This window comes from Haliaeetus albicilla, chromosome 11 (genome assembly GCF_947461875.1).
Source record: "Haliaeetus albicilla chromosome 11, bHalAlb1.1, whole genome shotgun sequence".
In the NCBI taxonomy this organism is placed as follows: Eukaryota; Metazoa; Chordata; class Aves; order Accipitriformes; family Accipitridae; genus Haliaeetus; species Haliaeetus albicilla.
In genome coordinates this window covers 20,233,336-20,261,244 of record NC_091493.1, presented here as the reverse complement: position 1 = coordinate 20,261,244, position 27,909 = coordinate 20,233,336, and the positions used below count along the sequence as shown (strand labels likewise).

Sequence of the window (27,909 nt, the reverse complement as noted above, 5' to 3'; positions counted from 1 at the left end):
CAACGTTTGTAATGGTTGGAGTGTTGGGTGGAAAACAATGAAAAAAGATAATTTCTTTCCTGTAGTTATTGTCCTTTTTAAAGATGATTGCCCAAAAATATCAGATGTGCTCAATAGAAAGATGAACTTAAGCTGTTTCTTGTGAAGCAGGTGTGTTTAGAGCCATTGGGATATTGTGGACAGTAACTTTTTATTTTTAAGATGTAGAACTGTAATTATTCACTTTCTCAGCAGAAGTTTGCTAAAACAGTCTGCTGTATCTTTAGCTGGTTTCAATTCCTAGTTTATATTTGATGTTTCTACGGTTACTTATGTGTACCATTGAATGTTACAATCGTATCTGTGCACAGGTAAAGGGACATTCCTTTTCACAATATTGCTTTTTATCCTCCTTTTCCCTACTACACACACTAAGCAAATATATGAATCGAAGGTTTTGCAAGCAAAATGCTTTAATTAATCAGAAATGCTTTTCTACCCTTTTTGCCAGAAAAGAGCAATTGCTTGAAAAGATAAGGAGGGTTGTGTTTCAACCATGATATGTTACACAAAGGCCACGAGGTGTCAGTGGAGACCCCAGTCTGAGAGCAGATTTGGGATAAACCAGTCAAACGTACAAAATGGGGACATAACTATGTATTTCTAATGATGCTTAGGCTATTACTGGTTTTGACCTATTTTATATTCCTAGCCTGTCTTTATTTCCTAATCAGTGAGATGTGGATTCCCTTATTTATCAGGTAGCCTTCTTGAGCAAAGTATTTCAGCAAGCTGGTCTTTGTCCTCCTCCATTGCTTTGTTTACAGTAGGGTGGATGCTTGCCTTATTTTTCCTCTTGAGGGAAATCCACCACTCCCTTCTTACTAAAATTTATAGCCATAGGTTAAAGCAGGGGTCCTCTACTTCAGCTCTTCAGACTTTGAGATCCCATAGGATTTTTCCTGATGAATCCTTCCATCTGATAAGAGTTTCACTAAGACAGTTGTGTGGTTGAAGAACAAGTTGTACTTCAAAACTTTTCCAGTCTTTCAAGAATGACGTGCCAGATTTTCTGTATATTTCTCTCTCAAAAGATGAAACCATGTAATCTAACCACATGTGGATCAACTCCTTGAGGGAAGTTCTTTCCTGCAGCTAACTAATTCCACGAATAAAAACCCCAATTGTAGCTAGTGGTCCCAAGAGAAACTGGTTACATCTTATTAGAAAGACTCAAAGGCAGTTGTCTCAAAGCCATCAAATGTGTCAACAGAAATGCAGTATTTAAGAAAACTGCAGAATCCAATGTGCATCTTGCCTTACCAGTATGTGAATCTCTGTCTGTAGCTTAGGTTCTGCTTATTCCAGCCATTCCTTCTCCCTACCGCACACAGACACATTCAGTGTCTGGGAGACTTTGTGTTTTCAGCTCTTTGGTATGTCAGTCTTGGTCTCCTTCATCTTTTTTATCAGTAAGTCCATATATAAGCCAGTATGTTTGGGTTTTTTGTCAGTGCAACTATGTAATTTTTTGCTCTATGTTCTTTTATGGCCATTGCGTTGGCATTTCTTGGAAAGTATTTAGCTCAGGTCATTGTTTTGCCTTTCCTATTACCAGTTTTAGAAAAAAGAAAAAAAAAACACCTTGTATAAATAGCAATTTAATAGCATATCTACAGAAGTTTGCATAAAAGAGGAAGACAGCTGTTTCTCAGCTTACTGTAAATCTTCAGTGCAGTCCATCGGTATTCTGGCTAATTTGGAGCAATTTCTGCTGGCAGTGTTCAGTGTAAGGGATAGGTTTTGTTTGTTCTGCAGTATCTTGCAGGAATGAGGCTTGCCTAGTAATCAGATCCTTTTAAGAAATTGTTGTAAGCTTCAGTCCGCAGAAGAACTGCATCTAGAAGTGTGGTCCAATAGTTTGTGTGTAACTTTTCTCTTACATAGGGACTTCGTGGCAGAGAATTTGTTGAGGTCTTAGCCTTCTGTGTGTGAAGCAGCAGAGAAGAGGCACGAGGGGGCAGCGGAGGCATTTAAGAATGGCAAGAGTTCTGGTTTTGTCCAATAATGAGATTTGCAAAGAAAACCATAGATAAGGAAAACTCTGGTTATTTCTTTATGAACCTTATTCAGCCCATGCTGAACAGATCTGAGGAGGTCAGCAACAGAGTATGTTCCTTCCCTTTTCCTAATTCTGAAGTTTTTCAAAAAACTTTGAAAGAAATGGAAGAGTGCTTCAAAAAGATACAACTGTATGCTGGGTTTTATGATGTAAACTATTAGGTAATCTTAACATATTGCAGAATAAAGAGCCCTCCTCTATTCCTCCCCACTAACCCTTCAAGTATGAATTTCAGAAGTGTCTGCTAGCTAAGTTATGCTGGATGCTATATATGCAGTAAAAATATTACCTCTCCCTATAATTTCATACTGTAGAATGACAAATATTGCTTTCTTTTTCTTATGGATACAGGGTGAGGATATGAAAGAATAAATTCAGTGGTGTGTGAGGTGTGTACACCAGTAACTGCTCAAACAAACTGACCGCTACTTACTTAACTACTTGTCCTTTCTGACCTTGCAATTCAAGAAGCTTTACTGGTCTTCAGCAACTGAAATTTATTCCTAACCGACACTTTAAGGCTGCTTTCAATCCTTTTTAATCCAATCTTCAGTAGGGCTGATTACGATGTATCGTATATATATAGTGTCTGTATATATAGCTACATAAGGATTATGTATTCTAATCGCATCTGGATGGTGAATTATTGCTGAAATTAGGTGTTCTGCCCAACATCAGAAATTCAAAACAATACCTAATCACGAAAATAGTATGATTTACATGGCATATGATTAAGAGGGTTAATGAGTTGGAAATAAAAACACTGAAATATTCCAAAAGGAAAAATCAGGGGTTTCAAAACACACTCTCTTCTTTCTCTGTGGTTTTGTTTGGTTTTTTTAACAAATGAATATGACTTTTAAAAAATTTGAACAATTATGTTTTTTCTCTCCCTTTTTTGTCCATAAACTTAATGTGCAGACAGTCTTTTTATTTTACTTGAACTCATGTTGTTTGAACAGTAGAGTTGGATTTATTTTGCATAGATCTAATTTGTACTTAATGTCAAGTGCTGGAACTGTTGCCTGTAATGGGCCATATTTGGGATATGGTAGTGGTTTGCTAAAAACCTGTACTGGCTGGTGTGAAGTTACAACACATGTATAATGAAATATCTTTGGTTTTAAACATGGTCTTGAGACTGAGAGTTGAGTGACAGGATTTCTTCTTAGCATTGTCTGTCTTGCCAGTGATCATAGGTAGTTTGTTGTAGGGGAAACGTAGGACTCATCAAAATAGATTGGATTAGCTTGAGATCTATCCAGTCTAGCATCTGTCTCTGAGAATAGGAGGTAACGGACACTTCAGAAGAAGGTGCAAGAATTCTTCTGTAACCTACACTGGATCTTACTGCCTATGCTAATGACTGGTCTGAATTGTGAAGAGCTTGCTGTCTCAGTATACAGTATGATATTAATTTGGAGGCCCATAAAGGTCTTAAAACTATTTTTGAATCTTGACAGATTCACAGTCTCACTTATTTATGTTTCATGTGAAACGCATTTTCTTTCACTGTAGTTTTGAATTTCCTACCATTTTTAATTGAAATTTATTTGGTCTAGTGTTATGAGAAATGGAGAAGTGTCTCTTGAACATTCAGTAGGTTCTGTGTTTGTATCGCATCTCCTCTTACTCATCTTTTTTTATGGTAGCAATTCACTGTCTTTGCTATTCCAGAGCCTTAATTATGCTTGCTGTCCTCTGAATCTCCTCTAATTTTGCAGTATACTTTCAGAGATCATTCTGTCTTTTTCAGTTCCCTGGTTCCCATTTTCCTGTCTTGTATATTTAGCTTTAAGCTGCTCAAAGTACTGTTACAATGGAAGCCTCTAAAATTGTGATTAAAATAATATCTAGTGAAATATGCCCAGGGTTCTTCCAAGGGAGGTCCTATAGAAATGCTTAGTATTATTAATCTGTCTGTACTCTGGACAGGATATAAATAGCATTAGTTAAGGGTATGAGGAGAAAATGTAGGAAAGCTCTGTAAGGGGAACACTAGCTAAGTTCAGCACAATAGCTGTGCTTATAAGGAAGATAATGTGTGGGTTTTGTTACACAGAAACAGGCTGCCTATTATTACGCCTTCACCACATCTGCATGTTGGATGCATGCAATCTATTTATTGCAGTGGGGAAAGCCAAAGCTGAAATATTGACTGCTAAGAGGTAGGCTCAGAAAATGTCTTTCCTCCTCTGCATGTTTGGGTTTGGGGGGAGTAAGTTAATATAACTTTCTGTACACTTCTCAGTGGTCTGCGTAACAATCCTGGAAGTGCAGTATACCAGTCAGGTCCCTTTTCCAAGTTCAGATCAGTAGAAGAGGAAACTTTTTTTTCTTTTTCTTTTTTTTTTTTTCCAAAGTAGGGGAAGAAAATGGTGAGCTGTAGTCCTAGCTGCAGTACCACCTGACCTCTGGAGATGCATCACTTGTCACTGAGCTTCACTTTTTTTCTGGTAGTGCATATTCTGCCTCGAATAAGCATTAAATTTACTGGAGTACAAAGAAGGGACTAAGGTACAGACTTTTCCTTTCTTTTATCTGGATACTAAATGACTTGCAGTGCTATAAGCCTTAATTAAGTGTGACACCTTAACGTTGTTGATTGGATTTCCCTAGAGCCGGTTCACCCATACCTAGACAACTAGTTTTGTCTAGAGAAATTACCTTAAAAGGCCAGTTTGTTGCATTTGCCAACCTTTTCCTTAGTTTTGAGGCTCAGTGAGAAAATCCCTATTAACACCTCTAAGAGTGATAGTATTTATGAGGCCTGGGTTAGGCTTTATGACTGTGGAAGCTTATCTGCTCTGAGACAGATTCAAAGCTGTATCCAATCTTGTCAGCCTTCAAAGGCACCCTCACATGACTGTGAAGGGTTGCTGAAGTCTGCTGGGGTGTGTAGTCATATGCCTGTTTGTCACGCACCATGCAAAATTAAACCTGCTGCATGTCGGGCTGGCTACAGTCATTGTCTGCTGAATCCACAATGTACAAGGGTCTTGCATCACTGTACTGGGAGAAAGGTTGCAATCTGGTTTGCAGGCAGGAATGCTTTTTCCTTCTGTTGCTTTCCAAGTGAGACTTTAATGGCTGATGCCACTCTGTTTCAGAGATGGGTTTCAAATGATCTCATCCTAGTGATTTTCCAAGGCCAGGTTTTAGTAAAATGTATTTACTGCAGTGCTAATTTATATCCTGCATCTGAAACTGAAGAAAGTTTGATAAATTTCAGGCACTTTACAAATACACTTGTTAAGATGTCTGCAAATCACCTACTTGGAGCTCTGTTTAGTAAAGGTGATACCAGCTTTGAAATCTGGTGCTTTTCTGCTAAGAGCTGCTTCCTTAAACAGACTTTGAACAGTATATTCTGCTGGGTCACTGCTTGCAAGTCACTGAAAATGGGCCTCACAAAGATAAATGATATGAGAAAGAAAAATGGTTCATTTCACAGTGGCTGCAGCTCTTTGGATATGTTGCATGTATATATTTGATGAGTAGCCTCACTTCTGGACTTACTTCCTTCTCAACTTGCAAACAAGGGTCAGTGCTTTAACACTGTACAGCGCATGTTCAGTATTGTAGCATCTTTCAGGTGCCTGCCGTGCAATTCTCATGCATCATCTAATTTCTTCTTCAGTTCTAAGCTGTTGCATGTACTGTAGCAGAATGCAGTTTTCAGACAGTGAGCATCTTTCAGTCATCATATATCTGAACATTCCTGGTTATAATATTGATGTTCTGGGCTGGCAAAGAAAGGGAGTGGTAGTTGCTCCTTTCCTATTCTTCAGGGAATCAGGAAACCAACTTTCTGTATTCTTGAAACAATCTCAGCAACTAATTTTCCTCCTAAAATTGGCAAGAAAGATGCATCTAGTTTTCTTGCTGTTCTAAGGGAGAGAATGGCAAAAAGTGCTCCCACCTATCCTGTAGAGCAGCCTTAAAAACAATGCTGCGTGAAGCATGTTGATAACAGGTTTTCAGGAATTCCAGATCTTGCAGAGGTAAGTTGTTTTCTTTCCTTTTCCTTTCAGAAGCTAAAGTCATCCTTGTATGAATGGAAAACAGGCAGGAAGGACATAAACTTTATTTGTATTTCCTTCCATCTTTCTACTTGAATTCACATCAGTTCCTTCCACCTTCCTCTAATGCTGCTCTTTTTCCTTCTCTTACTAGAATCTATTTTACTCACCTAGCACAGGCAGAAAACAGCAGAGCAACAGTGCACGAAGGAGTGAACCCTGGGCTTGCCTTCAGTAAAACTAGGGGTCATGAGAGAACTTCTGGAGAAATTTCCCTCATCTCTGCCAGCAGTGTGCATAGAAGAGAGTCAACAGATGGGGGAACACCCAGCTCAGGATATGCAGGTGGAAAGAAGTAAAGGAACTGAGCTGACTTGGAGAAGAACTAGCAAAGAAAAAGCTTTGGGGAGCACATCCTGGCCTGTCTGTATGCATGTCATGTTTGCATGTGTGAGCACATGCCTGCGTATGTCTGGATTTAAAGCTTCCTAGTCATCAGGCTTACATTCTTTTCTTTTAGTAGTTGTTATCCAGTCTAATAGGTGTGTTTCTCTACATTTTAAATCAATAGCCACAGGTTCACGTAAATGCATGTGAAATGAATGAGCATGTATGTATTTGTGTGCATGAAGGCACTTACACCTGCCTATTCTTTGCAAGGAGTCTTTTGGGGGCGTGGATTTTGGGGATTTACAGTCTCCCATCAGCCCCCCATATAAGTCTGATCCCTTGCAAAACTTCTGGGGATGCTTCCAGCCCTGAGTCTATAATGGCTGTTCTAATTACAGTGATATAATATTGCATGGTTTTGTACAAAAAGCTGCAAGGAAGTGTTACAATTTCTTAAGATGATAGCATAGGAGACTAGTGTAGCTCATTAAATATATGGTAGCAGTAATTTGAATTTATATTTGGAAACATATTTCCCCCAGAAAATCTAAATAACTTTGGAGACCCAAACCACACTGGAATTCTAAAGAAATCCCCTAAACTGTTGTGGAGTTGCTATGGAAACATGCAGGTGCTCAGACTGATACTGTAGAATAAAAAGATCATTTTTAATTAGCTGGGGAAAAAATGGATTATGCTTTTCCACATAACTACTGTGTATGTTATTGTCATAACTAAAGACAAAAAAAGAGGGCACAGCTGTACAGTAGTTCTTACTACTTGGGGTTTCTGCCGGAACTTTTCAGGTCTTCCTGCTAAAAGGAGTAAAAGTGTTTCTGAAAAGCATAGTCTTAATAACCATGCCCTAGATCTGTGCTGCTTCTAGAGAGAATTGGAGTCTCCTGGGCACAGAGGTATTTCTCCTATTGTGACTTTAAACACAGTTTAAATAATAGTTGCCACTGTTGATGGCAACTATTTACATAGGCCACATGTGTATGTTCGCAGTCCAGATCCTGTGTGCAGAGCACTGGGGCAGCTCTTTCTGTAGACCCATCAGTATTTTCATCTAAGCATGATGTGCATTTCTAGGCACATATTCCCCAACTACGGTTTTCCCTTAACAGTGAGCCAGAGGTATCCAATTAGCAAAGTGGAGATACTCTGTTCCTGTAATTTTTTTTTTTTTTAAAAACCTTGCATCTCCTACTCAGATTGTGAACAGCAATGCTAGCTAGAAGAATTTTAAGACTTCCATTTGACTAATGGCCTTTAGCTTAAGTTTATTCTTTTTTTCACTATTTTAATTAGCTGCAAATCTGGGGGAGGAACATTTGCAAAGGCTTAGGTTTGCATTTTCTGTTGGGGGCTGTGAGGCATGCAGTGAGAATGTTCCACAGTAGCGCTTACTCTTCAGCGTTGAAGCTTTAGTCCTAGCTCTGCAGTCCTGTGTCCAGGAGGTGGTTGCTGAGACTTTTAACTGAAGAACAGCAACACGTGTTAAAATACTTGACAAGCTTTCTGGGGAAGCATAGAGACTGGAGAAATAATTGCAAAACACAGGGAAGGCTTAGATCTGCAAAGGAATTTAGGCACTTTGCTCCCCTTGAGAATTGAGGGTGTTGTACTGGTGGCTTATTGCAGCTTCTTTCATTTCAGGCTTAATCATTAGTTATTCTAGTTTGCCTGGAAAATCTGCCCTCTATGCACCTGTATTTCTGTATAATTTCTACTTCTACTCTAGTTGTGTCTACAGGCCTCTTTCCTAGTCTGGCACACAGTACTGGGTGGTGAGCTATGCTGTTCCCACAGTGGGATACAATCCTAGCCTGAAAAATGATTTCAAAAAAAAAAAAACAAACTACAACAAAATGGACTGAGAAGTATGAAGGAAGAGAACAGCCTCCTCTGAGATATCCCTGTGGCCTCAAGGTAAGCCAGCAGTACAGCTTAGTATGGAAACTGATCCTCTTATAAGCCAGCATTACGATACACTGCCTATCAAGAGGACATGATTATCATCACATATGCATGTTACCATACCCTATCTTATAAGAGGATACAATCTAGAGTATCTGTTTTTTAACTTCAGTCTACGTAGGACTAAATAGGAGATGTAGACGCACCCTTCTCTACCTGGGAAGACACACCATGTACTCTCTGGGTGGTGCTTCTCCCACCTTCACTAGATGGGTGTGCTGCGTCCTCACTCTGAAATGTAATGACAGAATTTCAGTTCAGCTTCTCTGTGCTCTGAAAACCTATTGTAACATGTCATTTTTCTGTAGGGGGTGGTTGTATTCTGCATCAAAAGGGGTTACCTTACTCATTCCATGCTTTTCTCACTGTTCTCCGAGGGTAAATGTGATCTCCCTGGAGTCCTGTAAATTACTGATGTGAAAAAGTGCAGACTCAGGAGATGAAAAACTTAGACTAGGTTTAGTGAATGAACTTGCACGTCAAGTCAGGAGCTCTCCTTGTTTTCTCTCTCTTTTTTCTCTTAATAGCATCTGCTTTCTTGTCTGTGCTGCACTGACAGAAACGGTTCAGCGAGGCTGCCTGTCTTCCTGTTCTTTTTTGCTTATTCCCCAGGGGGACAGATACCATGTCTGGACAGAGGAAATCTCTCCCTTGGCATTTTCTCGTAAAACTCCTGCTTTGTCTTTTTTTCCCTGTATAATTCACCTCCATAGCATAGTTCGCCTATTCCAGCGTATCTCAGGAGATTCCTCTTCTGGAAGAAATGAGTCAAGTATGCTACTTGCAAAATGGAAGTGTAAAATAGCAACGGAGAGAACTGCACCCTGATATAGCTCTGGGGCAGACTTCATTAGCGTCCTTTCAGTTCTGAAACCTTTTTGTTTACATAACCTGCTGATAAATCAAAACATGCAGGTGAATAACTAATCCCAAACACCATACGAAGGTGGCTGTAAGCCCTCTCTTCAGGCCTACAGCATACATAAAGGTTAAAAAAGTTAAACGGCACCTTAGGTAGGTAGTTTAGCTGTTTTCCTCCCATGCTGCTGAAGAGCAAGCCCTTTTCGCCTCGGCCGTGACGTTAGCGTCACGACCCCTGGCAGGAGGAGGTGAGGGTGAGGGCAAAGCTCAGGACGGCCACGGACCACTCGCTTCGCGGCCGCTTTTCACCCTTCGGTTCCCGGTCGGTCGCCGCCCCTGCCCGGCCCCGGCCTCGGCCTCCCCGCTCGCGCAGATGCCAGACGCCCTCCCGGCCCCGCGCGGCGTGTTTCGGGTGGAAGGTCCCCGCAGGACCTGGGCTGAGGGAATGCCCCTCCGCCCCCGCGCGTCCCGGGGGCGGAGGAAAGCTTAACCGGGAGGCGGTCGGACGCCGCCCCGCCGGAGGTCAGCCGCGGCCCGGAGGCGGCGCGGCCGCCTCGCTTCCCCGTCCTCCTCCGGGCCATGGCGGCGGGGGCGGGCCGGGGCGGGGCGGCGCGCTGACAGGCAGCCCGGCCGGCCGGGCAGCAGCGGTAAACAGCAGCCGGGCGAGAGAGCCGGGGGTACCCCGGCCCTGCAGGAGCCTCCCGGCGCCCCCCCCCGGCCCGCCAGCGCCACGGCCCGCCGCCTCCCGGCCCCGGGCATGGGCAGCAGCAGCCGCCGCAGCCGGAAGAGGAGCCGCCGGCCCGGGCCCTGTGCGGGGCACCAAGGTAGGCTCGGCCGCCGCCCTGGCCGTGGGGAGCCGCCGCCGCTTCCGCGGCGGGGGCCGAGCCGGGGCCGCCGCCCCTCCGGCGCGGGGAGGCCGGGGCCGCCGCCGCGGGGAGCGAGGCCGGGCCGCGGGGGTAGCCCGGGGCGGGCTGCCCGCCGTGCCGCTCGGCCGGCGCAAGGGGCCGCTTGCGCTGGGGGTCGCTGCCCTGCGGCCGCCGCTCGGCCCGCCCCCGCGGGCACCGCCTCTCCCCTCCGGGTCCGGCGGCGGCGGCGGGACGGCCCGCCCGCCTGCCCGCAGGTGAGGCGCCTCCTGGAAGCCGGTCGGTGCCGGCAGCGAGCAACAGGCAGCTGTGCGGGGGCGGCGTGGCCGTGGCCCGCGGCTGCCTCCCGTGGGACCGGCCGCCGTGGCGTGGCGTGTCGGCCGGCGCAGGAGGGAGCGCGGCGCGGCGCGGGGGTCGCCTCCGCCGGCCCGTGGGGCGGGGGCTGCGGCGGAGCCTCCCGTCGTTGGCCGGTGCGGAGGCTCCGCTCGGAGAGTTGAGGGCTGTTCCTCTGTCGGAGCTGAGGACGCGGCACCTAAGTCGCCGGTAAGAGGCTTTCCCACCTCCGTCGCCTTTGTCTGCTCAGCCTTGGCTCGTCCGTGTGCGCCTTGGCGCTGGGAGTATTAGTATCGCTTAGGAGACACCGAGAGCGGATCAGGTGGGTGGGAGAGGCACTGTGTTTGCACTAGGTCTCCGGTTTGGAGGAGGAGGAGGAGGACCCGAATTTGCTTTCAGTTAGCGATGTGGAACGAAGATACACCAGAGAGAAAACTGCACGCAAGATGTGCCGGTCACAACGTGTTCGTAATGAGTCGTGAAGTTTTCACGGCAGACTGAGAAATAGTCTGCATTCCTTCATGCTTCCTGGAGCTGGTTGGCAGAGAGAGTAATGCTCAGGTTGTTCTGAACTGTTAACACTTTAACTTTTCCTCTTTTAGTACGCTGGAAGTGCAAGCAAAGCTAGAATTATAGCATGCCAATGCAAAATCAGTTTGTGTCAAACTGCGGTGCAAGAGGGCCTGCAGCTCAGGCTCTGCTATTGGCAAAGGTCTTGTATACTTCTAAGCATAGTGAATTTGTGAAATAACCCAGCAGCATAAATATAGAAGGGACAATTTAGGTAGAACTTAAGTGGAGGTGGAAAAAGATCTTGGAAGGAAGGTGGGGGTGGAAGAGGAGAGCTGGTCTGATAATAACACTTCAGCTGAAGCAGCAGCACTCGCTATGAACTTTTGCTGCTGAAATTAGTTCTGGAGTAGTGTCAGATGAGGCTGAGGTTGATCCAGTAACAGCTCTAGTCAAAAATCTTCAGAGGAAAGAAGTTTGCTTTGAAAAATGCTTATTTACCAAACTTAAGATGTTTTCTTTGAAACCTATCAATGCTGATGAATTTCAACTGATGCAGCATTCTGCGAAGTCTGCCTCTGGACCAGGATTGCTGGAAACGTCGAGGGTCCTGGCTCGAGGGTATGCTCCAGCACCCAGGATAATACCTGCTGAGGGGTGTTGGCAGCTTCTCAGCTGTGGCCCGAACTGTTTGGTGCCAGACTCCCCTGAGCAACCCTGTAGCTGCTTGCAGAAAGTGAGGCAGACATTCCCCAGGATTTGATCCTGCTATGGTTGCTGAAACTGATAGGACTACTGAAGTCTGAACAACCGTCTCTTTGCTGGGGACTTCATGTGGCTTTATGAACTCAAATATTTAGTGAATTGTGAATTTTTTTGTTGCGGTGGTGTTGGGGTTTTTTTGTTGTTGGTTTGGTTTGGTTTTTTAATTTGGCTTTCAGCCAGCCCTAGTCAGCAGTTTTGCTTATAGAGGTAAATTAGTTGAAAGAAGCAATTTTCTGTTTTGAGGTGTCACATTAGAAGAAAGGCTGCAACCTTTTTCATGCCTTGGTGTATGGATATGTGGCCAGAATTGGTGGAGGTGTCCAGGTGAGGCAGTTATGATTCCAGTGCTAGAAAATCCATCTGTTCCCTGGCTGCTTTTGCTCAGTCTTAAGTGTTATGAGGGTACATTAATTCAACACACTGGATGAACTTTCTATATTTTCAGGATGAGGTGTTTTTTGGGTTTGGTTGGTTTTTTTTTTTAAACTTCTGTTATTTTAAGTCTAACCTTTTGGACAAGAAACTCTCCCATGTTCAAGGGTGAAAGGACTCAATCTTCCAAGCTACTGAGGCTGTCACATGGACTTTGGGCAACGTACTGAAGTCTCTTCTTTTGTCAGCCTGATTTCCTTACTGCTCTTCCAAACACTGTATTGGTGGGAGGCAGATCACTGTAGGAGTGTGGCAGCTCCCAGTAGTAATGCTGCTGAAGTAAGGAGCAGTAGGTGGTTCTTACAAGTCCTGAATTGACTCTGCTGCCTAAGAAAAGAGTCTCCTGCTATGGGTCTTCCTTGCCATACACCTCAGAAGCAGTCAGGCCTAATGTGACTGACTGATAGCTAGCTTCAGAAATGGTGAAGAATAGAGTGAGCATGGCCATTTGCCAGGAAAAATGAAAACAGGAACGGAGTGTCCTATTTATTTATTTATTTTTACTTTTTATTTTGTTTTGCTCTGGTCCTTCCTTCTTCCCTCCCCCGAAAATATAAGGAACTCTCGATCCTGTAGAAGTGTCTAACTAGTATTCTGTAAGAGGCTGTAGCTGGGCTACTTTAAAAAATGAACAGGCTTTGAAAGAAGGAGCTTGCAGGAACCCTGGATGTCATTGTGCTTGGACTGTGTTTGCATGTGGCAGACAAATAGTGAATAGTAAAGCTGTAGAAGGCTATAAAGAATGGAAAACTTCACATCTGGGAAAAACTTCACCTCTAGGACATAAGGTATTAGAGGGGAAATCTTCCTGAGGAACAAGCTACGCAGTTACTGCCTGCTGCAGTTCTTTCTCTGGAGCATCTAGTGCTAGCTGCTGCAGGAACTGAGTGAACCACGTAACCCACACATCTAATTCGCTGTATTAATTTCCATAGTGAGACAGAACTCGTGCAGGGTTTAATGTGACTCCTGCTTTGTTGACTTGTGTGTTGACTGCAAAGATCTGGTGGCAGCTTGCTTTGGTTGCTTTGGCATAGCAGAGCTGGCATTAAACTTGCTGGGTGGGCTTTGTTCGTTGTGAAGTTTCACAGCTCCATGTCCTTGAAACCCTCTTCACTAAGTTAGGGCCAGTTTTACTAGTTCTGTTGTCTGGCTTTTACTGAAAAAAACACTTGTCCAAAGAACTCATCATTTCCAAAACAGATTCCTTTTCACTGCTTCCCACAATATTTTTGTGGGTCTTTTGTCAAGGTATCTAACCACATTCATGTGAAGCATTAAAAAGCCAAATAACAGATTACATCATGTGTATTGGTTCTGAGGTAGGTAAATGGACAAGAGCCCTTGGAAGCACAGTCTTTTTGCAATTAAAGATACACTTTAAGAGCTGTATTATTCTTAAATGTAACTCATCACCAGACAGTTCACAAACAGCAAGAGTATCTCAACCATCAGCAGTTTCCAGTGCTTGCAATTTCTTTCCCCAGGGACCAGGGGGAAGGCTGGCCTTTATTATGTACCCTGCTGGTTATTGGGTTTGGTGCCTCTCTCAAGGTCACCTTTGATACCTGCAGGCAAGTAGGGGAGCTTGGTAGCACATCTTGAATTTAACCAGAGACTAGGCAGAATGTCATAGTTGATTGAACTTGACTGAAAACAGTGTAGGAAATTTTGATGCCAGGTGTATGTCTAACAGGTGGAAAATACTGAAAGATTCTAGAAACTGTGGTTGAGATTTTCCATAGTTTGATGAAATCAAGTCAACTAGTAGATGAGGACTTTATCCCTGGAGACTCGTTTAAGGATCCCAGTTGTAAACCTTGCAGAATGTGTGGCCAGAATCAATATAGAATATAAATATTGTACATTTTGGGGAAGGTAAATCCTATGTATCAGTCAGGTACGCCTTAATGTCTGCCCATTAAAGCTTCTGTGTGTCTTTCAAAAGGCATCAGGAGGACAGAATACACGTCACCAGTCCAATCTGCAGGTGAGGCTGGTCATGAGCAACTGTGCCAGAGTTTCTCCTTGGAAAAACAGGCATTGAATTTAGGAATGTCATTTAACAGGTGACTGAAAACCACTAAGGGTGAGTTTGTCCCTCAGTTTGGCTGCGGCTTTAGTAAGATCATGTATTTACACACCATTGGGGATAAGAGGTTCATTACAAGCAATAAAGATATTCCCAGCTGTTCTTCCCTGAGCAGGTAGCTTTACTTCTGTCATGTCCTTGGACACAGGATGAGAAACATTTCTCTTTGTCTTATCCAACTCACCCTTTGATTCAGAGGGGAAGAAAAGAAAGATAAAAGGTTCTAGAGTGACAAACCAAAAAAGAAGAAGAAAAAGGAAAAAAAAAATGGGCACAAGGTTAAACACAAAGTTGCTAATTTTTAAAAAAGCTTACGAATCCATGGTGACTCCCTTCCTCTCAAATGTACTTTATTTTTAAAAAGCCTTTCAGTTCCTCTTTATTGTGTGTACTGAGCCTGCAAGGACGAGCATCTGTAGGAAAAAAGCCCCACTTCTTAATAAACAGATAGGCTTCCCCTGGGTCTGATCTGCTGATTCTAATGACCAGAATAATTTGTCACTCAGACTGACTTGCTGCTAATAACTCTGTGCCATTGGTGCAGCTTCAGGAGGGGTGGATGTGCTCTTGTTCTTGTCGCCAAAGTTCTGCTTTCTTGTTACACAAGAATTTGCACAGGGACAGCAGTGGGGGTCCATATATTGCCGTGACACCTAGCCCCAAAGATTACTGACTTCTAGACATGACTTTTGGGTGAATTTTGCCTGTAGAGGATCATTTGAGTAGTAGTAACTGAACAGGAAGCAACAGACTTGCTGTGTACAACCTGCGCTATAGCACCAATTAAATACTGAGGAAGTATTTGGTCAAATCTTGCTACCTTAAGTGCTTCTTTTAGCAGTGGGGCTGAGCCTGGCCTTTACCTTCCTGGGAGAGGGAAGGTGATGTCATGGGGATTATTAGTGGGAGCTCCTGCTCTCCCAGTTACTGCAGCACTTACAAAAGAGGGATGCCTTTGTTTAATTTCATTCCTAATGACCTCTTAAGGCATCTCTTGTTGGAAGAGCCTCCTTCGAAACCAAAGGGGGATGTAGCAAGACAAAGAGCCTTCTCTGCCTATTTATATTTGCTTTCACTGTCACTGGCTCCTCATGTCATCCAGGACAGAGGATTAATCTCTCTGATCCCTCTATTTCTAGTTGTAAAAGCGCAGTGTGCTATTGAGGGTGATTCACTACAATCCTTGTTATAATCTCTTGTAACTACAAATGCATCAGTCAGAAGAGGAAGGCTAATGGGAAAATGTGGCATATTTCTGTGTGTGTATATATATTTTTTTTTTCTGTGTGTATATATATATATTTATGGGAAGTCTGATGGATTGAAATACGGGGAGTGATGCAATATAGGGCTCTGCCACATTATAGCAAGAAATTCTTGCAAATGCCTCCTCTTGCCCTATCTGAGTGTGGTTTTGTCCCCTTCTCACCTGTTTCCCATGGCCTCCTTCAGCAAACCACTCTTAAGGGACTTGCACTTAACAGCATGATGAACTCTGCTACAGTAGATAGAAAGTGAAAGTTGGCAGTGGCTTTTCTGTTCTTAATAAGCCTGGTGAAGTCCGACAAACCAGAACAATGTGAAGAGCACTAGGTGATAGTTTACTGTAGGTGATGACAGAGGGGAAAATACACATGGGAGCAGTCTGGCTCTTTCTGAAGTTAACAGTAGGCTTTGTTTTTTCATTCCTTTCTGGTAAATGAAGTGAGTTTCCCTTGTAGTTCTGCATCCAAAATGTTGTCCGTTTAAATGTGATTATTGTCATCATAGCTTTCAGGGTCATTTTCATCCTAGAGCTTGCCTGCCAAATCTGAACTGGAAGTGCCAGGACTAGAAAGGACAGTTGTCACGTTTTTTTTCTCTAGCACAATCCTTGACCAACCATTTACATTGAACCTGCTTCTATAAAATGTGTGTGTATACGTGCATGCTTATCATATGTAACAAACAAGTAGACTGAAGACTTGCAGAGGAGCTGCTGCTCTTTGACATTGCAAATGATCTCTAGATGAGAGGGTTTTCTTATACCAAACAGCATAAATGCATGCTGAACTAAATGCTGTCTTGTTGCAAAGAGAAAAAAAAAAAAAAAATCTGCTTAGCTCGAAAAAGAAGAGGAAGTTCACCTGCAGCTAAGGTTTGTTGTGAGAGACAGGAAATCTGAGTCTTGTTCCTGCTTCTGGCCTGTATTTTCTGGTTTAAGCTACTTCATCTCTGTGTACCTTAGTTTCCTGCAACTCAGTTGTCATCTGCATAATTTTTTTTGTAAGGTTCTTACATTTTTTAAAAAAAATATTTTTTAGCCTGCTTTCCAAGGGGAAGTGGGCTTACACAATCACGCTGCAAGTAACTTCTGAACCTGTTGGCTAAATGTAAAGCATTTGCTGGAACTTGAGTCGTCACAGGAAGAAGGGAATGTAAATTCCAATGTCATGACCTAGAGCTGCAGCCTCACCCTGAGCTGAAGCCTGTGGAGATAGCACTTTTTTAGACACAAGATAGTTCACGTGGGTGAGTGGTCCTTATGAAGCCTGCAACCACAGGTTACCAAACTGTGGGAAATCAGACTGTGGTAATCCTTCTGCCTATGGGATGGCCTTCTTCCATTGCAAAGCCTTCTGAGAGCCTCAGGGAAAAGGTTAAGTATTGTTACTAAATTAGAGGTGGCACGGTGCAGCAGACTCTTCACAAAATTGATGTTTGATAACATGAGGGGGTGGAAGGAGGAGAGATTCCCTGATAAAATTACAGGAGTCTTGTCAGGCTGGCTTGATCTTGGGAGTTAACAAAAAAGAGTAGCATCTTTGATTAAAAGATGGAAGGGGATTTTATCTTTGCTCTTGGAATAACAAAGCAGAAGCCAATAAAAATGAGATCAAATTTCAGCCTTCTAAATGCATCAGTGTTCTTATGCAGTGTGTTAACACTGTAGCCTTGAAATATCTCATTGCTTTTGGGCATGAAAACTCTATATATGGCCTTTTAGCAGTTCCTTTGCATGAGATGTGTATTTTGTTTCTGTGATTCTTGTGACAGCGATGTTCAGCTATTTTGTACCCTTCATCATAGGGTCAGACCTGACAGGGGAGGATAACTTCTGACTGAGACCGCTAGAGTTAAGTCTTTCAAATATTGCAGAAATATTCCCAAGTTGCTTTCATCACAAAGTTGCAAGGTTTGGAAGGTCTCCATGTTGTTCTGTACAAGCTGCTACATGCTTTGACAGGTGTGTGAGAAAGAGTCCTGCTCTGGTGCACCTGCAGAGCTCTGCAGCTCCCAAGGCCTTTTAGAGATGAGATTCTTTTTCTGTGTCTTCCTGGGACTGCAGGAGAACTGCACTGTGATGTTTTCCAGACAAACCACTGAGAAGGTGGGATTTGCAACTCTGTTGTATTTTCCAAATGGCAAGAGGTTCAAAATTATTCCTCTTTGACCTTTCCTGATCCATCTGATTACTTTCTTAAATGAAATGTGTGGCTTTGTTTCTAGCAAGGTAATGTGCAAGTGATAGACTAGAACTGCAGCTTCAAAGTTGTATGTTCAAAGGAGCAGGAGATGACCCTGCCAGAGCCCTGTGCCTTGTACCAGTGTTGCCTAAGTGCTCCTTGCTTTTTACCCCTGCTCAGTAAGGCTGCATCTGAGATGCACATAGTGAAGTGTGGAAGCATCTCCTCTACATACCTACATGCCAAATGCAGCAGGGTAAGTCTGATGTATACTTTGTAGTCTTTTGGTGGTTTTCTTCTTCCCAGGATCGGAGTCTCCCATGGTAAGCATTTGGTGTTTTCGGGACCCTGAGGCGCTTGTAGCTACCCAGGCCTAGACTTTTATTCACTAGTGGTGCTGATATCAACTTCTCTGACCACAAGGCAAGGATCCCAGCTCAGTTGCTGTTGAACATGTTTCATTCAAGATAAGATTTCTCACTCACTTTCCTTTGTTAGTGATACCCTGGCAAGAAGCAAGCATAGCATTGTGTTGTCCAGCTACTTGAGAGCAAGGAAGCTGAGTCAGGATCAGTTCCTTATATAGAAAGTGAATTAGATACATCTTGCATTTTATTCTTGGCTGTGATCTTCCATTGTGTCTGTTAGACATTTGTTATGGTTGTTTGCTTTCTCTGTGTACTTGAGCTCTACGTGTCGGCTGGGACATGTGTTCAATCTGTCTTATCCATCTTTGAATGCCCACTGGGAGGTTTTCTCAGGTGGCGTGTTCTCACTGTGCGGTATTACAGGTGATTTGCACAGACTCAGTAGGGCTGTGATGCCCTGCAGGCATCCTGCTGGTTAGCGTACTGGTTGGCTGCTTGTCAGCTGCCTTTTCAAGTGCTCCATAGCTGCTGTATTTAGGCTCTCTGGTTTGTAAGAGCTGCATGGGTTTGGCTTAGCCTGTCTTTACTGGCCGTGCCTGGTGCAGGGGTTGTGGGAGGAAGCTGCAGGGAAGGTTCTGCTTCAGGGTGGATGCTCTGCTCAGGGAGGGTATGTTTGCCAGTTGCATCTTGGTGCTTTGGTGTTATCTCCCTTTCCATATGACCCCACAAAGCATATACTTATGCTTTGTCACACAGTTTGCATTGCTGCTTCTGTGAATAAGGGAGGAGAAACTCAGACAGCCCTCAGACTTGGCCTCCTTTGAGCTGTATCCACTGTGGCTCATGGACAGGTCTTCGTGGTTGATGTAATCTAACTAATGCATATGAGAGACCTCTGAGCCAGGAGCAGGGAATTTAATAAGATGACAAAACTGTTGGGTTTCAAGTCTGAAAGTAATTCTTGTCAGCAGGGGATGGGGAGTGGAAAGCAGCTTGACTGTATACAGCGCATCCCACCGAGGCCCATAACATGGACATACTATAAAACAGACCTGCTTTTCTGAGATGCTATTTATTCTCAGTCTCCAGCAAGCCCTGCAAGTCAAGGAGAGTTCACAAGTTTCTGAGCTGAGCCTTTCTTCCGTGGGCCTTTTCTTCTTCCTTTATTGGAATGTGCCAAAAAAGAAGAAAATCACTGGCAGGCTAAGTCATACAGTGTGCTGTCGCTGGGCCTTCTACGACTCCTATAAAAGATGCCACTCCAACATGACAGCTGTCAGAGGGATGGGTTACTTGAGCTTGTAAGTGTCTTCACCAGTGGTGTGTGAAGGCGGCTGTGCCTTTCCAGACTTCTTCGTCTTCCCTTGCCATTCTTTCTAGGCTTTGAGTGAGAAACCTGAAGATCTTAAGAAGTCTCTTCTTGGCTGTATGATAGCTGCTTCCTTTTTCCTCTCTTCCCTGCAAAGATGACTGATAGATTATAGCTTTTGAAGAGATACTAAATGTTGCATTGGAAGTTGGTGTGTAAAATATAGTCTTAGAAAAAGCAGTGACTTACAACTGACTGCGGGTCCGTCTCAGTCAGATATTGCTAAAAATAATCCACCTTCTAATTCCACAGTTGATCTCTAATTAGAGAAGTATTCTAATTCATAACCTGCAGATAGGACAAGATCAGAGACTGAAGTGATATCTGTGTTTTGCCAGTCAGGAAAGTCTGGGCAGTGTCAGTGTTTGGGAAGGGAATTTTGGGGGAAGACCAGGTGCTGTAAGGATGATGGTACCGACTTTGCACTGGATTCATGTTGAGTCTTTGCCCCAGCTAAATGCCGTAGGGTGCAGTTTTGCAAGCAATGCTTTTTTTTCAGGCAGAGAAGATGCCCTCCATGGTGGGCATCTTCTTCCTAGAGAATCTTCTTTTTTCTTTAAAAAAAACATGCCCACCCCAAAAAAAACATTCCATGAGCACACAAACAAACATTTATATGTGTGTTATGTTGTTTCCTGCTTGAAGCTGTTAGGTAGCATTGGTTGAGCATTGTTAAGACAGCTGCCTGGCTCTGCTGTAGAAGCAGCACAACAAGGAAGAGGGAGCCTTTTCAGCTGAGATATTTAACATTCCTAAAGATTGGGGTCTGAATACTTTTTAGCCTCTTTTTGGTTTAGTTTCTAAGTTAGATGGTTACTGTCCTCTGTAATGGGGCAGTGAGAGATCAGCTGGCCTTGCTGAGCTGTGAAACTTCTGTTAACTCTGCAAGAAATGTAGGTGATGTGGGATTGTACCAAATTACTTCTTCGACAGAGGATGGTAGTGGGAGCTTTTGCCATCGCCAGGTAATACCATCCACTGAATAGCATGTGTCCCTATAAAACAAGAAGTTTAGGTTCCTCCAGGATCAAGGCTTTATGCCTCAGAGAGAGCAAGGCTAATGAAGAAGGATTGTGTCAGGCACCAAGTCACTTGTGACACAGAGGGGTCTCTGCCTGTTCCTAAGCACAGTGCTGTTTCCTCTAGCACCCAGAGACTGAAGGGAATGATTGGGTCCTTCAAGCAGAAAGCAGCAGTGTTTTGGTCACTTGTGGATTCCTGTCACTTCAAAACCAGCAGAATTCATATCCTTCGTCTTTAAATACTTTATGACCATCTTGATGCTGCTGTACAACCCATGTGTGGGAGCCTGTGCCAAAGATGGGACTGTCTCTGGAGAGGAACATGACAACTGTTTTAAGTGAGCAGAAAACTGAGGAGATTTTGTCTTGATTTTCTAACATCTGTTGCATTTGGAATAGGGAGTAGTTTTCTTTTTTCAATTAAAAAAAAAAAAATCTTGCATTTGCCATGTAAAAATGGTTAATGAAGAATTACGTCCTTATCTCTGCATTAGCCTAATTCAGCAGACAAATCCAATTATTTGTCTGTAGGAATTTTTTTATCTCCTCTTTGGAAGAGCAAACATCCCTCAATATTATTGTAGTTGTAACTACTTAGAGAAGGAAACCACATGGTCAGCAGGTATGGGTCCTGGAAAATAGGAAGGAGAGTAGGGTGGGGTTGGGTGGGTTTATCTCACTGCAGCTCTGAATGCAGTTCATGCAAAATTCTGATGTGGCCTCAACAGGTTCAATGCTCCCCTCTTTCCAGCAGTACATTTTCCTCCAGGGCTGATGAGATTTATCTTTAAAAAAAAAAAATTTTTTTTCTTCTTGTCTTCAGTTTGAACTGATACCTGATAGAAACTGCTGTTCCTTCCAGGTTTTGTCTTCATAAATGTTTCAGATTTTACAGCAGTGCTTATGTGCACCAGAATTGCATGGGCCTTATTTAGCACACTTGGCTCATCTCTCTGGCTCTTGTCTAAACTAATTTAAAGCAAAGAACATCTGTTAGGGGAGAAGAAAGAAAAGCCACTTCTGAATGTGCCTGGGTTGAAAATGTGACATGTCAATTGGTATCAGTGATGTGGCCATGATCCTGAATTTTATTTTAAGCCTTTCCTTGTTTGGACAATTTCCCATATCAACTTCTTTTACTTGCCCTGTCGATATGTAATGGCATCCCAGAATCCATTCCACCGTATCGCCCAAGTTATCACCAGGTTCCTTCTAAACCATCTTTTGTCTTGACAGCATGTTGCTCTCTAATGGCCTGAGCTTCTCACCCTTACTAGACACTTGAAGATCACTTGAAGCATCTGCTGGAGGAGAAACTAGAAGTCATTTAAGCAGCGGGGCAACAGAGCACTGCAAGTCAGCCTCTTCTCCAGCAGCAAGAAACAGATCTGTGGAATTCTTGGGGTTTCTCATGAACAGGCACAATTTCTCTGTACCTGGATACTTTGCTCTGTATTAGCAGCCTTCTGCAGCTGGCTGTGGTTGACTGGCAATGAGCAGCTAGTGGATGACAACGAACTTCAGAAATGCTGCTCCAGTTCTGGTAATAGAAAGCTGTGATGGATTTGATTTTTAATAGGATTGCATACAGATCTTGCAAGTGCATAGGAATGGACTGGTGGGGTTTTGTGCTGTTTCTCTAAACTTCTTATAAAATCTCTAAACTTCTAAATATTTGTAGAAACGAAGGGACTAATACCGGATGGGACAGAAAGGGTCAAAACTCGATTACCAAACTGAGAACGAGGACAATGGATGAGGATGGAACCACTGGACACTGGTTTCTTGTCCATATAAGAAGGCAGTGATTTAAAGGAATCCACAGTCGTGTATTCATCTGATGATCGCATCCAGTGGCTATTTTAGGTACAGTGGGGATGAATGGCCCTTTATAGACTGTGGTAAGGAATGCCTTGTCTGTGGGGTTCAGTAATGCCAGTCCCTTCTTTTCGGGTGGCACAGAGCACTGTGTCAGGGGAGGACGGGCAGAACCAGCATACGTGTGCCAGCATGCTCATGTGAAATAACACCCTAATGAAGGGAAACTGCACTGAGGCTTTGCTGCCAGTGCCTGTTGGTATCAGCGCTGGTGTGGGGAGCCAGGGTGAGGGAAGCCAGGCTGTTTGTCAGCCCTCTGAAATTGGTTACCTGGCCTTTAAACTACACCAGGGACACTTGCAGTAAGAAGAGCGCATGTAGCCTTTTTAACTGTGCAACATATCCCCTGATAAGGTTGCAGCTGGAATAGGCCATCTTGTTCTGGCACTGGAGGGCAATTAATTCTGTTCACAGACCTGGACTCTGTCTATAGGCTTTATACAGCTTTACTTTTTAATGATAATGCTGTGACACAGAGGTTCTTAAACTCTTCATAGCACAATTTTCATGTTGAAATTGATGAGAAATACCATGTTTGTCTGGCTAGCAACTGTCTGAAATCAAGATCTGGCAATTTTTGGTGAGGATGCAGGTGTGAAACGAACGGAATGAAACAGATGTGTACTGCTCTTATTGCTTGTCTTACTGTAGCACTTCGGTCTGTGCTCTTGGTTGTACCAGGTACCATACATTGCCATGGTAAGGAACAATACCACCCCCACAGAAGCTATCTGTGCGGCTGAAACTGCTTGGAGAGGGGAAGTGGAAGTACTGGTATCCTTCCATTTCACAGAAATGACTAAACTGAAGAACTTAAATGATTTGCTTTCCTGGACCACAGCCAGTGAGCACACCTCTGTATCGGTGATATTTGAAATAAAGTTAAAGATGGGCATTTATGTCTATGGGGCTGTGGACCGCAGTACTGGTCCTTTCCATGTTGCCCTTTCGAGAGGGGGTTCTTTGGCAAATACATTGGCAAATGTATACAGAAGGTATCAGCATGAAAAAAGATGGAAACAAAAAAACATAAAGTAGACGTGCTGTGCCTGAATATACTTCCCAATAAAAAGCTCTCACCCAAAATCTGTTAAATTTTAATGACTCACAGTATTCCCCTGTATTTGAAATGTATTTAAAATTTAAAACTTTTAACTTCAGGGGATAGCAAATGACTTCTGGTAGCTAGTTTTGCATCAGAAGTTCAGGTTGCTTTAAAACATGGGAAATTATGGTTGAAAACATAACTTAGTGATGTCATGCAAGTTTGTGGACGAATTGGGTACAGGATGCTTGGTACATTGCCCTTTTTACTCTGCGCTTGAACTTTTGAAGACCCTGGGTTTTGAAGACTGGGCTCTCCAGTTGCATTGTGCAAGTCCTAAAGAATGTGGTTTATAGCTGTTTCATCCGGAAAGAGTTTAAAGGTTTGTCATAATGATCCAGAAATCTAGATTTTTATTAAGACTTCCAGAGCAAAGATATGTTGTAACTTGAAACCTATGAATAAAGAGTTACCTGGCATTTAACTTGTAAATAATTCAAAAGAAATACATTCTTACATGCACTCCTTTGGAAATTTCTCATTCACCCAGAGACAAAGAAGGAATGATTTCGTACTTCGTTGAAACACAGAATCATTTAGTCAATAGTATATTCTTTTTACTCTGGCTTAAGAGGAATGTTTTGCCTGGTAGCAGTTAAACAATAGTGAAGAATGTTGCTTAGGTGCCTGTTGTTCCTAAGTAGCTTTTACAACTGTTAGCCTCTGATGTAATGGAAAATAAGTGATGTAGCACAGATTTTCCTAAAAATGCATCGCTGTTATCTGTATACAATACAGAATGTGAGCAGTGTCTTCAGTGAACAATGATGAGATTGTTTTGTTTCATCAATATCTTGCTTTGTAAATATTTACACTGTTTGAGAAACACAGGCTTTTGTTGTCTTCAATGTAAATTTATGCATTTGTTTTTAATTGTCGTTATTAATTTTTAAGATAAAAATACGGAGCAATTTTTCGCTGGATTTCAGAACCGATTTAGAGTTTCATGGACCCCAAAAGGATTATAGTAGAGAATGGGAAGTGATCATAAATCGTCCATAGATGTTGCATTTTATCTTGTGGACTTGTGTACTAGACTAGAAATTTGCCTGCAATTATATGTTGATGCAGATTTCTCTTACTGGTCTGTACATGCATTAGTATGTCCCTCTTTCCATTTGATTATAACCTCCATTAACACTTTCTTTTAAAAACTGTTGATCATCATATGGAGTGCTTTGCCAAATCGTAATGATCACGTGGGCTTTTTTCCCAATAGATTTGCTATTATTCTGGAGGTCTGGGGTGTTGCCTTTTCCTTGACATCACTTGCTGTCTTTCCCTGGCATATCATAATTTTGTGGGTTTTGTCTTTTGCCCAGGAATAGGGGGGAGGGGTGTGTTTTTTGTATCCAGTGGATATACTGTGGACTTTTCTGCGCTGATTGCAGGGTGATCTACAGTTGCAGGGGACTAACTGTGGCAATCTTAGTAGGCCATTCCTAAACCTGTGTTCACAGTAATCTGACCTTTTTTATTTTCCTTTAATTTAAGAATTTCAAATTGCATGAAACCTCACCGCTGCTCTCTACAACCATTTCTGTGGGTAAGGAAAAGATGCATTGACCATTGCATCACCAGTGGGCACACTGTGATGGAATCCATGTAGGTTACTGCTATGCAATGCTTTTGGACAAGTAATGAAGAAGGAAAACCAGCTTTTCTCAAAAACTGTAGCAACAGGCATGGTACTGTAGCATGTTGTTATCTGACAATGAATATTATGAAGCAGCAAGTCATCATCCATATCTTTAAGAAAAATCTCATTTGAGCCATGTGATTAAGACAGCCTAATTTTTGCTGTGCTTCAGTGCCAAATCAGAGGGAAGAATGCCTTTTCTGGAGAGGGGCATTAATTTCTCAGGAAGCCAGTCTCTACTTGTTGTGGAAGTTGGTGGGATCATGGCTAAGAGTGATAACAAGGCAAGTCCCGTACATGCTGTGATACTACATCCTTCTTGCAGCAAAGCTGTAAAGACTCACAGCTCGTGGTGTGATCCATGTGCTAGACCTGCTCTGTTCAGAAGCACCTCAGGGCAGGACGATGTGTTTAATGTGAAGAGGTGAGGTGAAATGGTGATTATCTAGTGGCACCCCCTTATGCAAATGGATTTGGAAATTCAGTAGAGCAACTTACTGGCTGAGGATACAGCAGCCCTGGCTGTTGACCTCTCCCAGGCCCCCACCATTAGGGCTTCCCAGAGTAGAGAATGAAACTTCTGCTTTAGCGCTGTTTCTTTTTGCTTGTTATAGTTAAGAGACTGCCCCAGGGATTATTGCTCATGGTACTGTGGACTGTTTCGTCAACAAATATATAAGGGGAGTATTTAAAAACATGTTTTACCTAGAAGACCACTTATGTAGTTAAAGAAGTTTTGCTTCTGTAGCAGGAGCTTACTGCCCATGTGTGTGTAGAGAGCACCTGGTGCTTTGTTCTTTCCACAGGACATCAGGAATGATCACTGATGTTTCTGATGCAGGTAAGTTGCTATTAGTAGCATATGCAGTCAAAAGTAATTTCTTTTTTTCTCAAGGGACTGTAATGACTGTATAACTTGTTGTCAGAACAGAGGGAAGTGACATTTGTTTTCTTCTGAATGCTACCAAGCTAGTTCATAACTGCACTTAGCAGCTGATTTGATTTGAAGGGGACAGATTTTAAGGAATCTGTTTTTCGGAGGTGCAGGTCCCGCTCAGCTTCCATTGAAATCAAGGGAGGGGCTTGCTAAGAGCTCTGGGACCATTATTGATTGATGCTGTAGTTTAACAGCTTGCTTGTCTAGTTGTATTATGTTTGTAAAAACAATCATATTCTTATTTTGAGAGGAGACATCCAGAGCTGGCAGATACCTCTATTTCTCTATGCGTTGTGTGTAGTCTACAGCTATATATTCCTGTACATTGAGAAGCTTTCAAAGGGAACATGGGAAATATGCAGAAGGATTTCTTGTCCTCTTTCTAAGCCTTTCTTTTGATTTCAACTACATAATAACATGATTTATATCTTTTAATTACTAGAAGAAAAATGTTTTTAGGTCTTGAAGCTGATTATTTTTAGGACATGAGCAGGTGGAGGAAAGGAGGAACTGAGATAATAAAGGGAGAAGTTGCAGCTGAGCTAGTAAACAGTGCAAGATATATGGGCAGAGGCGTAGCTGTAAATAGCAGTAATCCAGAATTATATCTGCCTGGTCTGAGTACAAGGGTTCTTTTCACTTCTAACATTGTACTGGCCCTGAAATGTGAAAGGTACTGCAGGGAAAGAAGTGTTAGTTTCTCTCCCTTAAGCTCCCTTGAATAGATTTGTTTGTCAAGTTAACAAAGGTATGTGAAGTGCATGAGGCTTGATAACATCTCCTAAATAATGCTGTTAAGAAAGTACTGATTAAGCTGCAGTAAAACAAAATGAAATGCAGATGCAGGATCCTCTTTTTGAAAATGCACATCTGTCATCTCTAGAAAAGGATTATGTAAGTTACATTAGTAGGGGAGGATTCCAGACAAGCTCAAAATAAAATAAATAAAAGCTCAAACTGGAGCCAACACAAGCTAATAGGATTGGAAATATTTGCAAATATGGAAAATGTAGTGTACAGAAAGTAGGCATGAGCTATATCCAGCTGAAATGTCAGGGTAGGTAAGGAAAGTTAAGATGCACACAGGAATTTGCTAAGGTCACTGAGTGATGTCTTCTGTTACCTTCAGAACAACAACAAACCAAAACCAAAGGATTTTTTTTATGGGGCTTTGAGATTTTACATCAAGACCTCCAGCAGAAAAACAGATTCCAAATCTGCATTAATGGATTATTTCAAGTCTCACTAGGAGAAAGTAAGCCAGCTGATGAAGAGGTTACACCATCTAGCAGCAGTCAGAGGTTTCTTCAGAGGGTTTCCATTCCTGTTTGGGTTGGTCACGTTTCATGCTGCGTAGAGGGGAATTTTCAGAAGACCAGAGTTCATGGCAGTGATCCACAAAGCCTTGGGGCAGCACTTTCCAACCTGCAGCTGGTAGATCCCCTGAAGTCCACAGACTGCGTCCATTCCATGGCAGGATTGTCATGGCAATGCACAGTGCTGCAGTGTCTGGATTACCTGCACAGCAGCAATCTGTTGCTTTATTTTTAACCCACCCACCCTGCAACAGATTGTCAGACCATTGACCTATGTGATACAGCTCACTGTCATTAATGGGGGCTAGGGGAGTTGAAGAAAAGTGTAAGAAGCCTTGGGGCAGACCGGAATGACTCACAAGTGAAAATCCTTCCAATTCCCTTCTGTTAGTGACTATCGTCTTGCTTCTACCACAGGTTCCAGGGTTTATCTTTCACACACACATAAAGACAGATTCTTTTATAATCCAGAATACCTAT

At 42.9% G+C, this 27,909-nt stretch overlaps 1 protein-coding gene and 1 long non-coding RNA gene across 9 annotated transcripts in view; one reads left to right on the top strand and one right to left on the bottom strand.

Moving 5' to 3' along the window:
- Window positions 1–7,737: 7,737 nt before the first annotated feature.
- Window positions 7,738–9,920, bottom strand: LOC138687727 (uncharacterized). The gene is made up of 3 exons (XR_011326852.1): window positions 9,503–9,920; window positions 9,199–9,384; window positions 7,738–7,993 (listed from the first exon to the last, which is right to left on the bottom strand). It is a non-coding gene; the product is annotated as an uncharacterized lncRNA (long non-coding RNA).
- A 131-nt stretch (window positions 9,921–10,051) lies between these two features.
- The window catches only part of MARCHF8 (membrane associated ring-CH-type finger 8), a 97,919-nt gene continuing 80,061 nt past the window's right edge, over window positions 10,052–27,909 (top strand). For all 8 annotated transcript variants that reach the window (XM_069796527.1, XM_069796529.1, XM_069796526.1 and 5 more), the window contains exon 1: window positions 10,052–10,178. The gene's annotated coding sequence lies outside the window, so the exon portion shown is untranslated. The remainder of the gene's footprint in view (window positions 10,179–27,909) is intronic.